Here is a 14849-nt window from a genome sequence, read left to right on the forward strand (position 1 = left end):
TTTTCGAATAGAAAATTAAAATAATAGAAAATAAATGAAAAAAACACTATTGATACATCATCATCATCATAAAATCCATCATGAAAGTGAAAATTGTCCTATTTTATGGGTAGAGTTCAATTAAAAGCAAATCGTGCTAGAAAGTGCAGTATTATACTATTGTTCAAACACTCGAGTAGAGATTCGCGCGTCTATATATATGAATTAGTTGGTAATTTCTTACTGACATTCAATTCATTTAATGACGAAAAAGTCTCTCTCTCTCTCTCTCTCTCTCTCTTTACTTTCCCAAGCCATTTAACGTTTAAGATCGACGTTTTCTTTTTTTGAATTATTTTTGAGTTAAAAGAATCTAGATTAATGATGTACTAAAAGTTAAAATGGTTAACAATAATTCTCCTTGACACCAATTGTTCAACGATTTCACGTACCGTATAATTTTTTTTTCTCGACTATATATATATATATATATATGTATACTTGTTTATATATTTAATTTTAATATATATATATTTCAGTTATAAATTGTTAAATATACTATGTGTATATAATTTCATTATAAATTTTTATAAGCAGATGCAGTAAATCTCTATATATTTATTAATACTTTATGTACTCGTAAACATTTTATTAGTACGTTATTTTATAATGCTTAACACTTGTTTTTATAAGTAATACATTTATAGCGGAGTAATTAATAGTTTTAAATAATTTCATAAACGTATATGTGAAAAGCAAAATGTTTTTGAAATATCTGAAACTTAAAATAACTAGTTACATTTTTGCTGTTTTAAGAATAAAAAACTTGCAGATTTGTCCATCCGTAAATGTTTTACTGTTTATTTGTAAAAATATTGAATTTTTCAAAATTAACTCTAGTATATTAATAAGAATTTATTTATATGATTTACAAGGTTTTATTATATTTTTGAACTTAAATACAAAAATGTAAAAGTTGAAACCAAAATTAAGAATGTCAATTATTAATATTGTAATTTCTCTCTACCTCGAATTCTCTCAATCGTTATTGATTGAATATTTTATGTGTTACAGATTTCTAATCGCTTCTCGTCTGTAAATTACTCTCTGAAAAACCGGACGAAAGTATATCTAATGGTTTTTTGTGATTGGTAATAATTGAGGCTGCGTATCTTAAGAGGGCACAAGCTCGAATTTGCATCACAAGTTTTGGCCTCTGGTTTTGAAATTTTGAAATTTTCAATGTCAAATTCCAACGATAAGAATCAACTGTTAAAAAATTTGATGTTGAACAATTTTAATTTTTAACTTCAGGGACAAAAATTTGTGATGTAAATTCGAGTGTGTACCCTTTTAAGATCCGGAGCCTCAATTAGGGAAAAAGAATGACACGATTTTTAGAGAATCCAAAAAGAAATAGATAAATATAACACATATATATGATTTAAAATTTAATATTTTGAAAATATTAATATTTATGTTGCTTAAAATTTAAGAGAAGAAAAAAAGTTCTTTATAATGCAAAACAGAAATTTTAAAATCTTTTATTTTAATTATCGTCAGAATTATTAAGACAAAGGGGGTCAAAAAATGAATAAATACTTTTTTTTGTAAGTCACATGTGTGTGATTTCTGGCACAACTTTCTTACTTTCCAGTAATTTTATATAGTCCTTTTTTTTACAAATAAAAAGAAATCTTAAGTTTTCAATTGACAAAAAATGTTTTTTTTTCACAGTTTTGTTCTTTCCTAGTTTCGAATAATTTACAGTTTTTTGAGTTTTCAATAAAAATAATTACTAAAATATTTGATCAAAGACAGTAATTAATCGGATGATAAAATACGTAAATGTGCTTTTTCTTTTAAATTATATTCTTGGTGCAATAAATTTATTTGGCTCACTTTTTGTCAAGGAGTTTCATCGCGATAACAAAGGTATACAAGTAACTGTATATACAAAATTAACAAGCAAAGTTTTATATATTTTTAAAGTGTACATTTTTTTTTTTAAATAATGCGATTAACAATTATGTTTTATAATGATTTTTCTAAAGTTAAATTTGTTTTTATCTTCAGTAAATCGAGCCACAGCTGCAGTTATTAATTTTACAAATATTCGCCCAGAGTTTAGATTTATTTAATTTTCAAACTTAAATGACCAGAAAATTTAAATTCTTCTTGGCCCATAGTTCAAGAGATGTCGCTATAGTTTGCCCATAGTTTAGATTTATTTAATTTTCAAACATAAATGGCCACAAAATTTAACTTCCTCTTGGCCCAAAGTTCGCACATGGGAGAAATTTTTGTTTACAGTTTTTAATTTTATTGTTTCTACGAATATTTTTGACTTTAAAAAATTTTTATTCATACATAATTTACTGCTTCTTCTAATAATTGGTGATTTTAAATTAGGTCAACATTTAACAGATTGAGAATTTTTACTTGATTCGGTCAAAGTGATTAGCGTGCTGTAGAAAAAAATTTGCATATATACAGACAGACAAGACATAATTTTTCTGTTGTCATTTTTGGAATTCTTACTATACTTCAAAGGAAAAATTAATCAATTTTTAAGCCATGTACAAATCTAATTTTATTTCTGGAATGTGTGTTTTTTGCAACAGTTTGCAGAAGAAATTTTGGTAGTTTAAATTGAAATTTTTGAAATGAAGACCGAAAAAAGTGTAATTTTTTTTTTTGTTATGAAATCCATCACGTTGATTGTGGCTGTGACGCACGAATGTTCGCGCTACTTAACCATATAGCGATTCAAATTTTTCCTGTGAGAGCAGCGCAGATGAGCTTGCTCGTGAAACTCGATAGTAACTGTACGTGTGTGTGTATATATGTATAGGAAATGAGATAGAAACGGTTGCATGGAAGCTGCTTCAAGTAAAAGTGCTGTTCTATACTTAAAGCGAAAACTTGGATATACAATAAACGGTACCTGATACGCACATACACAGAGAGAACAGAGATGAGTGGAATCGGGAAGTGGGAGAGAAAGAAGCGGTCATCGAAAGAGCTCAGAAACAACATGAACGGGTTCTTTCGAAAGGAGGTCAGTGGCGTCTTGGAGGTCAATGCCAATCTTAGTCCAGGACCATTCTTACGATTATTATACACCTATATGTATACATATATCTATTCCTCTATTTCCAACCAAATATTCAAAAACCAATTGGGAATTATAATGAAATGTAAAAGAAATAAAAACAAATTGAAAAAAATCTCAAGAATTTGACTTTACTTTCATTTGATGACAGAATTTGATATTTCATTAGAATAACCGAAAAATAACTTTCGTTATTCGATTAATTTTTGTAGCCTAAGAAAAAATTGAACGTATTTATTGGAAATTTTGTTTTCAAGAAGAATTTCGAAAGGTTTCTTTTAATTTTTTTGTTGTATTGATATTTTTAAATATATCTATTTTTGTGAATATAGTCTTAAAATTGTTTAATTTGTTAAATGATCTTATTTGTTTCTAGCAGTTTTGAAGAAATCCATATTTAAAGTACATAGTAGAAACTACGTATCTTTCGAGAAATTTTTAAAACCAATCTAAATACTGTTCAAAACCGTTGAGTTGGTTCGAAAAATTTTTCAAAGATACACAGTTTCTACTCAAACGTACTTTCTTAAGACAAAGGTTTTTTTTCGAACTGCCAGAAACAAATAAAAGCATTCGACTTGGGGTGAACGAATTGAATAGAAAGTCCCTAAAGTATTCGAGAATTTTCGTAAGAAATTTTTACACCTTCCATATGCGGCGGAATCGGAGACAAAGTTTATTACAAAGAAAGTAAAGAAGGAGAAAGATTAATTCTACTAAGAATTAATTTGTATTGGAAAAATTCATCCACGATCAGAGAGTTAGACTGTACAGATTTTATGTAATCAGGATTATTGTTCTAGAGTTTTGAAAGAGAAATAGAAGTCGCAGTAGTTCTAATGTGACGAAGGAACCAAAGAAGAATGTTGAAGCGCACCTTTAACAAAGGCTCGAAGAGAGTCGATTGAAAAGCCGAAGCTAGACCAAGGCAGTAAGGAAAAAGGCGACCAGAGGACTCGACAAATGAGATCTTCTGTAGAAATCATTTTAGAACACAAGTAGCTTCCCTTGGCATTGGAGGCTCCCTAGCTGAGGAACGATAAACCAATCAGGTAATCTGCATCTATCAAGAAGGTCCAGTAAAACGCAGATGGCTGACCGAATGGTTACACTGAAGATTAGTGTCCTGGAATCTTACCAAGGATGAAGAAATACATAACCTTTCAAGTTTAATATGCAAGATCTTCCTGTACAAGTATACCCACACAGATCCCATGCTCGCGGTGCCGAAATACTCTCGAACAACGTTGATCAACCTTATGTTTTGGATAATTAGAACACACCTAATTCCTAAAAGGCTGGTAAGGACTTTGCACACTCTCGATGAGGGCCGAGTCTTTTGTAATCCCTAACAGCTAAGCAGGACGCTGTCCAAGTTAAGACCGTTGAGACCTAGAGAGTGGAACAACTCCGATGGCGCTAAACCACCCAAAAATAGTCCTAAGCGATGTGGGCTATTAACTACTGCCACTACGAGTTCAACCCAAATTTTCGGATGGAGTTAATTCTCCATATAAGTATCCGAATCTCTATGGTACCGTGAATTCTCTGGCAGGAGTCTTAATTGGGAACCTTTATCTTCCACGACGATGGTGAAGAAATACGGCAGGCTTTTGTAGGACTCAAAAAGACAAAAGAAGGTGACGGTCTTAGAACCCGATAAGCAAGGGATGTAATTCGCAGTTGTTGTCACCGATCAAGAAGAGGCGGACAAATTAAAAGTCTTGGCTAAAAATCCAATTTGGATGAATTATAAAGATTGGATTTACGTTGAGCCAGAAGGAGAATTATGGTTGTGAGGTGTAAAACAGGTAACTGGACTTCGGCAGACAAAATTGGAAATTGGGACGCATAAATTTAGGCTGTATCAATTGTCAATCAGATGGAGAGTAATGGTCTTTTGGTGACATCGATGCCGGGGATATGGCCACATAGGCAGAGATTATAAGACGGTAGACAGATCGGATGTATGCTTCAAACTTGACAGCAACAAATGTTGCAGAATATTCAGAATAGACATTGAGTTCATGGTCCTCCATAGGGACCCTGTACTGCCAAAAAAAGTATCTTATTTTAAAATGTTTTGGTAGCGTTTTTAAGTCATTAAGATGTTTACGATGTCTTGAAGACGCTATCAAAACATCTTAAAAATAAGATACTTCTTTTTGCAGTGTGAAGAAATAAAGCTACTAGAATAGTAGTAGTCGGAAAAAATAAATTAACTCCAGTTGCTAAGAGATGTTAGCTAATAAAATTTCCTACAGCATATAATATTATATATTTGCCTAGAAGAACTAATAAGTTAGCTATGTGACTAGTAAAATTTAAACTCTACTCAACTTTTTCTATACGGAAAGGAAAAGGAATAACCTAAAGCAACTAAACCAAAGAACAAAATTTTGAATTTCAGTAAAATTTTTCGACTAAGAAACAAATCGTTTTAGTACCATAGAAATCCATTACAGTCCCACAAATAAAATAAATTTTTGTTTCTTCCTCTCTCCTTGTGAAAAAAAATAATTAATTGAAAATATTAAATTTGTTTACATTTGCTCTACGCAATTCAATATACAGGGTGTTCCAAAAGTATGGAAACTTGCAAATATCTCGAAAAGTACGCATTTTCGTGACACTTCTTTTTTCACTGTTCGGTCCTGGGACCAATTTTTTGGCTTCAAAAATTTTAGATTTTTTTTTTGGAGACAACTTTAGTTTTGAATATTTTTCACGAAAATGAGTAATTTTCGAGATATTTGCAAGTTTCTATACTTTTGGAACACCCTGTATATATTTAGAGCATGTATCATGAAATATACTCTTCTTTATAATTGTATGTAAAAAATAACTTTCTGTTTCTTTCTTCATTGTTGTATAAAAAAAAAATTGCCACGTTTAATATGAAATTATTAACGAAAATATTTTAAAGGAATATATAATCGTATATTTCTTCGAAATATGTATTTACATATTATAATTTTTGACATCCTCATATCTTAAAATAAAATTTTTAAATTATTCACATAACTGTTCTAATAACCTAATAAATTAGTTCATCACACTTTCTAGTTTGTTTTTTTCTAATCTTCTATATAATCATTCAGTTTCAGCTTTTTCTATGTGGATTTAAAATTCTTGAACATAATTTAAAATACTATTACCAAATATAAAAATCAGTATATCAATATTATTAATAATAATAATAATAATAAAATAAATAAATTATTCATAATAATTAAAGTTGATAATGTCAATAATAGTAATTTTAATTTCTTTTTTTGTATAGTGTAAGTTTTTTTTTAAAATAGTATTTAATCAATTTTATAGAAAATTATTTTATTAACGATAGAAATAAAAGTTAATGAAGCTGTTTTATTTTTAAAATTGAATCATTGTTATTAATTTTACTAACTATATAATAACAAAGGGGATGATTTTTTTCTTGTTACGTTAAATTTTACACTTTTATTCTTTTTTTTTTTTTTTTTAATATCACAACAGAACTTCTTTACAACCTTCGTTTGTTCTCGAGTGTCACGATACTGAAAAAAAATTGCAATGCAACTACAATTAAAGTACTTTTACAGATAATGCTAATGACAAAGTTAAATACTCGAAAAAAATATATTCTTTAGATACAAGAAGTAATGTTTACTTTCCTTTAAACATTGTTAGTCAGAAAATAAGTTTTTTTTTATTTTATAAATGTAGATAGAAATAAATTCATTTATATTTATTTACAATTGAATTGCAATTTTTTCAAATTGAAAAAAAAAATTTATTTTTTGCAAAATTTTGCAAAACGACCAAAAAAAAATTAATTATTAATTAATTTTGCAATTAGTTTATAAATTTAATATGTAATATAATTAATATAAAATAATTTTAATGTTATGCAATTTTAATTTGTAAATTTTCAATTTTTTTTTTTTTGTATAAATTTAAAATAAAAAAATTCACTATTTCTTTGCACTTAAAAATAAGGAGAAATTTATTTTAAATTGGATATTGAAAATGGTGTAATTTTTTTTTCTCTTCTTCAACTATAAAAGAATATTTCTATTACGTACGTAATTTCTGTTGAATAGAAGAAGAAATCCAAGTAGTAAAATAATTATATTCGCTTAGTGTTTTAAGTTGCACTATTTTCTAGTTTTCATTTGTTCTAGAATTTTTTTTCTATTTTTCAAATATATATATATATATATATATATGTTTAATTTATTACTACAATTTATTTGCAAGTGGTAATAACTTTCGAAAAATTTTTTATTGCCCAAAAAAAGAAGTAAATTCACTTCCTATTAATATTTATTTAAAAAAAATTCTTAAAATTTGTAAATTATTAGAAAAAATTAACTATTTTAACATATTATAAAAAAATATTTGTTTCTCTATAGTTAATTTTGCAACTAAAAAAAAAGTTTATATTTTTATCTAAATATTATGGTTTAAAGAAAAATTATATTATTTCTTACTTAAATCACCCGTTTTTAAATCTAAATAAATAAATAAATTTTTTAAGAAATATGCCTAATAAAATAATTAAATATAAATATAGAACATTTTGTTTAATTAAAAGTAGTAAAATTTAAAAATTATTGAAAAATTATTTAAAAATTATTTAAAAAATAATAATTTTGTTATAAATTTTACTGCAAAATAAAGATCCATTTTATAATAATTTTTAAATAATTTTTTTAGCGGAAATTTTGTTTAAAAAAAGTTAATTACTAATTTAAAGAAACTTTTTTTTTTTGATAAAATCGGTTTTGTGAAAACTACAGTTTTGCAAGGAACACTTTTTTAAGACAATAAATATGGAGAAAGCACTTGAAAAGGTAGTTTTAACGTGCCTTAAATTTTATATACTTCTTTTTTTAACACTTTAGTCATAAAAAAAAGAAAATAATAAAAGCGCACTTTTTTTTTTTTTTTTTGAAAACTTACTTCTGTCACTAAACGTCTCTTAAGGGAAAGTTTCTCTCGAAATTTGAATTCGTGAAAACGTCACTAGTCACACCGAGAAAAAGGCACTGTTTGTCGGATCTATAAGAGATGCTCCGATCTCCGTGTAAGTTCACTTTGGAATACGGAGGATGCAAGAGACTATGTCCCACTTATCAGGATCACACTCTACGCCCCGTAAAGACCATGCGGACGACAAAACCTATCGTGCCCCCTTCTCTCTATTTATCGTCTTGACCAAAAAAAAAAAAAAAAAAAAATATCACCAAATCATGATGTGTACTCTTCATCCAATACATTCACTTTTTCACCCAGATTTCCTCATGAATATGAATACTTGTTTTTCTGTTTCTTTCTTTTTTCACAATTTTACCTTTTTGCCTAATAAACCTATTCTACTCAAGGGGGATAAAATTAAACGAGAAAATACTCATAGAGACTTGTTTGTAATTTCTAATCTTTATTATTGTAAAAAAAAAAATTTTTTTTTAATTTTTAATTATTAGTATGAAAAATTTAGTTTTAAGGGTAACATTCTAAATATCTCAAAACAAGTTGTCTTCGATTTTGACAAAACCTATATGTCAAAAGAAAGTTTAAATATTCTATTTTTTATTTCCGTAAAATTTATAATGAACATTTTAAAAGATTTTGAGAAATTAATTAAAATTCCCAGACGTTTTAGAGGTTGAAATGGGCATTTGTTTTTACGATCTCTAATGTCAATGAAATAATGTAAAGTTAATGAAAATATAATTTAAAAAACAAAGTCCGCTCTGTTAAATAAGTGGTTCTCAATTCATACAAATTGCAAACCATTTTTAACCTATATGAAACGTCTAAAAATTTTAATTAATTTCTCAAAATCCTTAAAAATGTCCATTATAAACTTTACGAAAATAAAAAATAGAATATTTAAGCTTTCTTTTGGCATACGTTTTGTCAAAATCGATTTAATTACAATTTTTTAGATGCTTTCGATGTTATTTTTTTACTACGTATTTAAAATATTAAAGAAAAATCGAATGAATTTCATTTATAATATTATTTTTTATCTTCTTAGTAGATCAGAGAAAAACGTATTTCAAAAATACTCGGCTTCTGACTACGCTAAATTAAAAAAAAAAAACATATAACTTCCATAATTTTTATCAAATAAAGAAATAAAAAAATATGTATTTTCTTATTTTTCCGAAAAATTTCGAAAAAATGTTCCAGTCTACCTTTCCTTTGTACTTTAACTTTTGATCACTCAGTAAGAAGCGAGAAATTAAAAACAATTGAAATTTTTTTAATTTTTCATTGAAAATGTAAATTAGCTGCGCGGACAAGTTGTTCGATTTCTATACATTAAAAATCAAGGGTTCAAATCCTTGGACCAACAAATTTTTTTTCTGTATAAAATTTTTAAATCGCATTGAACAGAATTGAATAGAGCTTATTTTTCATTGTTCCAAATGAATAAAAAAGAATTGTACATATAAATGGAATTCAAAAGAATTAAAAATTTTCAATTCATCTTAATTTTTTCGCTTCCTATACTGGAAAATAAAAAAAATTCCCTTTCGAATTTATGATTTACAAACAATAAAAAATAATATAGTAAAATACAATTTTGGTTATGAATTTAAGGTTATGTTATGAAGCAGTTTTTATGGAAAATCCTAATCAATTTCAATCATATTCAGCTCTCTAGGTAAAAATGGTTCATTTTCTTGGAGGGACGGTGTAATCAAAAATTTTATTTTTGTCGATACACAAACAACATCTAAAATTGCAGCAATATCAACCCATTTAATATTTCAAGAATTTAGAAAAGACAAAATTTAAAGGTCAAAGAATTATGTAATTTTGAAAAGAAAAAATTATAAAGAAAAATTTTGACCTTTATTAAAGGACATTGGTTAACAAGATATTCAAATTATTTTGAACTTTGAAAAATATAAATTTTTACGGAATCATAACTACGAGCCCATTTTCACCGTGTAGATAAATTTAATCTTTCGAGAGGTTAAAGGCAGTAGATATATTCTGCGTCTGCGCAGAAACTTTATACAGCTGTTAACAAACATTTTGCGCAGGCGCAATATATACACTGCTTTTAACTTCTTGGAAGATTAAATTTATCCACACGGTGAAAACGGACTATATATATGGAAAATTTTGCAATTTATAAGACATAAATTTACAGATAACATAACCTCAAAAAATTTATATTTTACAAGGTTGGAATTTGGAATAAACTGACCATCATTCCAACATTAAAAAAAAAAATTTTAGCAAGTTGTAAATTCACAAGCCGAAAAATCAGAAGGCAACATAACCTAAAAGTTGTTTTTATTTTTAAAATTTTTCACTTATAATGTCTCTTTTAGTTATAAATAAATATAGTTTTATTATTGTAAAATACCATTTTATGATATTAAAATACATAAACAAATCCCCAACAGTCAATTACTAGTAATTAAGTAACATAGAAATGACCCACTTGGAAAGATTCCCCGGAAAGTGTCCCCTGGAGGTTCTATCAGAATTCTGTCGGAATTTCATCGGAGTTCCAAAGAATTTCCGATGGGATTCCGACGGAATTCCGATTAATTTTTTTTCAAAATTTTAGAGTCCTTATTCCGTCGGAATTCCATCGGAGTTCCAAAGAATTTCCCATGGGATTCCGACGGAGTTCCGACGGAATTCCGATTACTTTTTTTTTAATTTGAGAGTTCTAATTCCGTCGGAACTCCGTCAGAATCCCATCGGAAATTCTTTGGAACACCGATGAAATTCCGACAGAATTACGTTGGAAGTTCCGGCGGAATTCTGATAGAACCTCTAGGGCGCACTTTCCGGGGAATCTTTCCAAGTGGGGAATTATATTAGGTATATGTGAGAACACGAGGTGCCGGCGTAACGATTTGGAGAAGATCACAGAAGTAGTAATAGTAAGATCACAGCGACGCATGTGTATAATCAAAACAGTGCCGCCTAGTGGCGCTCTAATTGAACTAATTACAAATAAGGACGGGCGTATATCTAATTTCTAACAAAAACTTATAATTTTTTTCTGTAACTTAATTACTAGTAATTATTATTATTTAACTGCAAGAGACATAATAAGTGAAAAATTTAGAAAATAAAAACAACTTTTAGGTTATGTTGCCTTCTGATTTTTTGGCTTGTAAATTTACAACGTGCTAAAAGTTTTTTTTTATAGTGTATGAATGATGGTCACTTTTTTCCAAATTCTGACGTTGTAAAATAACTTGTGGAACTTTTTACACTGTATAAACAATCACATGCTGTTAAATCGATAAGTTTAATAATAAATTATCAAAATTTTAAAAAATAGTCTTTAAAAAAATGACAAAAAAATTTTTTTTTTTTTAATTTATAAAAGTATATCTATATAAATTTTTAAATTAAAGAAAATATAATTTCTGCAAATGAAATTGAATATCTACATATAACTTTTATATCAATGGGTGTAAGAGTTGTTATATTGAGATTGAAAGATAAACTCGATTTCGTTAGACCGGTTACCAATGTAGGATGATATTTTTCAAATGAAAGTTTCTCGATTTTGGCAAAATCACTTTCAGATGCCATTAATTCGCACTATATAGATATAATAGTTTTACCATCTGTTTCAATGAATTTCTAAACAGTTCTAAATATATCGTGATTTATTTTTTATTGATTTAGAAAATGTTTAAAGGAAAGTTTTCATTTTTGTTTCATTAATTTCAAATTTCGATTTATTAAACATCGCAAAAAGCTAATAAATAAATAATAGATAATAATTGAAATTATTTTTCTCTCTAAATGAAAAAATTTTTTTTGATAGAAAAAATATTTTTTAACTTATCTTTTATTTTTTACACGAACCTTTAACCTGTTTACAAAGTGACGTTTGAAAAAATGGACATTGAGGAAAATCTTCTCAATTAAACAGGAATAATTTTATTGCCCGTATATATATATATATATATATATAAAAGAGGAAAAGTGACTGTAAAAAAAAAGCAGAATCCTCTTTTAATGAGAACATTTTTCTTTCTGTACAACTTTTTTTTTTAATTTATTCTGTTTAGAAAGAAGTGATTAGAATTTTTAACATTGTGTTTCACATTTCCGATCTAATTTTTCTATAGAATTGTCGTATTTTCTCTTACGTAAAAAAATTGACAAGATTTAATTATAGCAATTTATTGCTTAATCAAAGATCGACAATATTTCGTTAATCATTTTATTATTGTCATTTTGCAATAACAGCAAAAATAATTTATTCAGTTCATTAACTCTTGTTAATTTCATGTCAACATGTAGAAACAATAAAAAAAAAATTATTTTTAACTATAAAAATTTAAATATTTTCTATTCTCGTTTTACGACTTCTTTTTTTTAAAAAAAAAGTATTTTTTTTATTTTCACTATTTCTATTTCCGTTTATGATAATATTAACTTATTGGCGGTAAAATGAACGTGTATTACATAAAACAAATAAATCATTAAAATATAATCATATTCTATTGGCTCATTACACGCATTGTCTCATTAATAATTTAATTTTTGTTTTACACTTTCAATTTTCAAATTGATGTCAATGAAAGATTTTTTTTTATAATGTTTTTTCTTAATTTATATAATTATTTATTTAATTATTCAAAATATACGACAAGAGAACGTATATTTATACACTGAAAAAAAATTCTAGTTAGAATAACCAGAATTCTAGTTAGAATAACCAGAATTCTGGTTAGGGTATATTTAACATTTTGATTCTGGTTAGGTTAACCAGAATTCTGGTTATTTTAACGAGAATTCTAGTTAAGTCAACTAGAATTCTGGTTAACATAACTAGAAAGTAATGTTAAATATACCCTAACCAGAATTTTTTTTTCAGTGTAATGTAATTAATAATAATTATAATCATTATTATATTATATTATTTCTTTACCGAGAAAAAAGAATTATTTGATTCAAAGAAAATTTATTTGTTTCAAACAAATTATCTTTGATTCAAAGAAAATTATCTTCCCTTTAAAGAAATTTGTTATTTAATTCAAATAAATGTTTCATTAACTCTATATCAATGTTAGAATTTCTTTGATTTAATGCACAAACTTTCATTCAAAGAAAATTTTTTTAAATCAAAGAAATTTTCTCTGAAACTAAGAAGCTTTTTTGTTTGAAAGAAAATTTTATTTTGAATCAAAGAAAACAAGTCAAAGAAACTGGTTTCTTTAAATCAAAGAAATCTTTTCTTGGGGTGTACATAATTATTTTATTTCTAAAAACTCGTACAGTAATTTTTTTTATTCTAATCAAATACATTAGAATTTAATAAAAATAATAAAATAAAGAAAATAATAATATAAAAAGATAAAGTTCAATAAAAATGTTGTATTAAACCAAATAAATATTTATTTATGTCAGAGAGAAATAAATTTTTTCTTTGGATATATATAATTTAAAAATTTTACAATAATAATTTTTATAATATTTATTATTCATTATATCACTATAAATCAATTATAATACAATATACATAATTTTATGTATAGTTGTAAAATTATTATTATTATTATTAAAATATAAGACCTTTATTTTCTTCGCGGTTTTGCTTAGAAAATTGGCACATTCTCGAGCGCTTATTTCGTTATAAGGCTATAAGGTTGCAAACATTTGCTATTCATAAATTATTTTAGTACGGAAACTAATATTTAATAGGTGGATATTGCCAAACTCTTTACTGATGCCTCAAGGTTTTTTTTTTCAACAAACATGTGGGACTTCATTTCTTTTTTTCGATAAAAAAAAAATATTTTATTTTTTATTATCAAATTTTTTGTTAAAAAAATCTTTATTTAAGAGAAATTCTTTTCTTTATATTTAATTTAATATAAATGATTATAATTTTCGTTTTTGCCATTTATTTCTTTTATTTATTATATGTGACGTGAGACAAAAAAACCTTAAGAGGCAAAAAATTTTAGGTTATGTTTGTGATCTTTGAATTGAAATTACACAAAGATACGGTTATTAATATACACCATCTAATGTTTAAATCTCCATTATACTTTAAAAATATTCAATATATAAAAATTTATTTTGATTTCACATAATTAAAAATGAACGTTTAATCAAGCTAAAACTATCAATAAACATAACCTAAAATTTTTTGCTTTTAAGGTTCTTTCTCTCGTGGAGAGTAACATATATTTTCTCATGTATAGGAAATTGAGTTAGGACCAAGGCATTTAGTGATATTAAAGATTTGTTAAAAAGTTTAAAATAAAGTATAAAATTATAAAAACAAATGATAATCGTATCTCTTTGTTCTCACGTCTAATTTACATATTAGGAGAACCACCTATTTCAAAGAATTATTATTACAAATTCATTGAAATCTGAATAAGTATTATTAAAATTAAAATTATTAAATTTTAATTAATAAATTAATTAAATTAATAAATAAATAATTAAATAAATTAAAATCGACATTAAGAAATTATTTTTAAAAATAATTTCAATGAAATTGCCTAAAAACCAATAAATTATCAAAAAGTCTTGAAACGAACATAACCTTTAAATTCAAGTCATTTTTGGTGGGAACTCCACCTCCACTTGCGGCTATATTGAAAGTCTTGAAATTTACATAACCTTAAAATTTATGTCATTTTTGGCGGGAAATACAGAGAGAGATGAGGTAAGGGGGAAGGACTTACTGCTTTATTAGGGTCTTAAAACAAACATAACCTCAAAATTTAGGTCAATTTTTGGCGGAGGAGGG

At 26.2% G+C, this 14849-nt stretch overlaps 1 protein-coding gene across 5 annotated transcripts in view; it reads right to left on the reverse strand.

Moving 5' to 3' along the window:
* LOC127288287 (acyl-CoA Delta-9 desaturase-like) overlaps positions 1–14849 on the reverse strand; it is an 87393-nt gene that overhangs the window by 8402 nt on the left and 64142 nt on the right. Inside the window, exon 1 of one of the 5 annotated variants that reach the window (XM_051315651.1) lies at positions 8042–8241. The exons of 3 other annotated variants lie outside the window; for them this stretch is intronic. The gene's annotated coding sequence lies outside the window, so the exon portion shown is untranslated. Of the gene's footprint in view, positions 1–6503; positions 6613–8041; positions 8242–14849 lie in introns of those variants that run through there. One more of the 5 variants, XM_051315655.1, reaches the window with a different exon arrangement.

This window comes from Leptopilina boulardi, unplaced genomic scaffold (assembly GCF_019393585.1).
Source record: "Leptopilina boulardi isolate dan_hultmark-lab unplaced genomic scaffold, ZJU_Lbou_2.1 LbouV2_384, whole genome shotgun sequence".
Lineage (NCBI taxonomy): Eukaryota > Metazoa > Arthropoda > Insecta > Hymenoptera > Figitidae > Leptopilina > Leptopilina boulardi.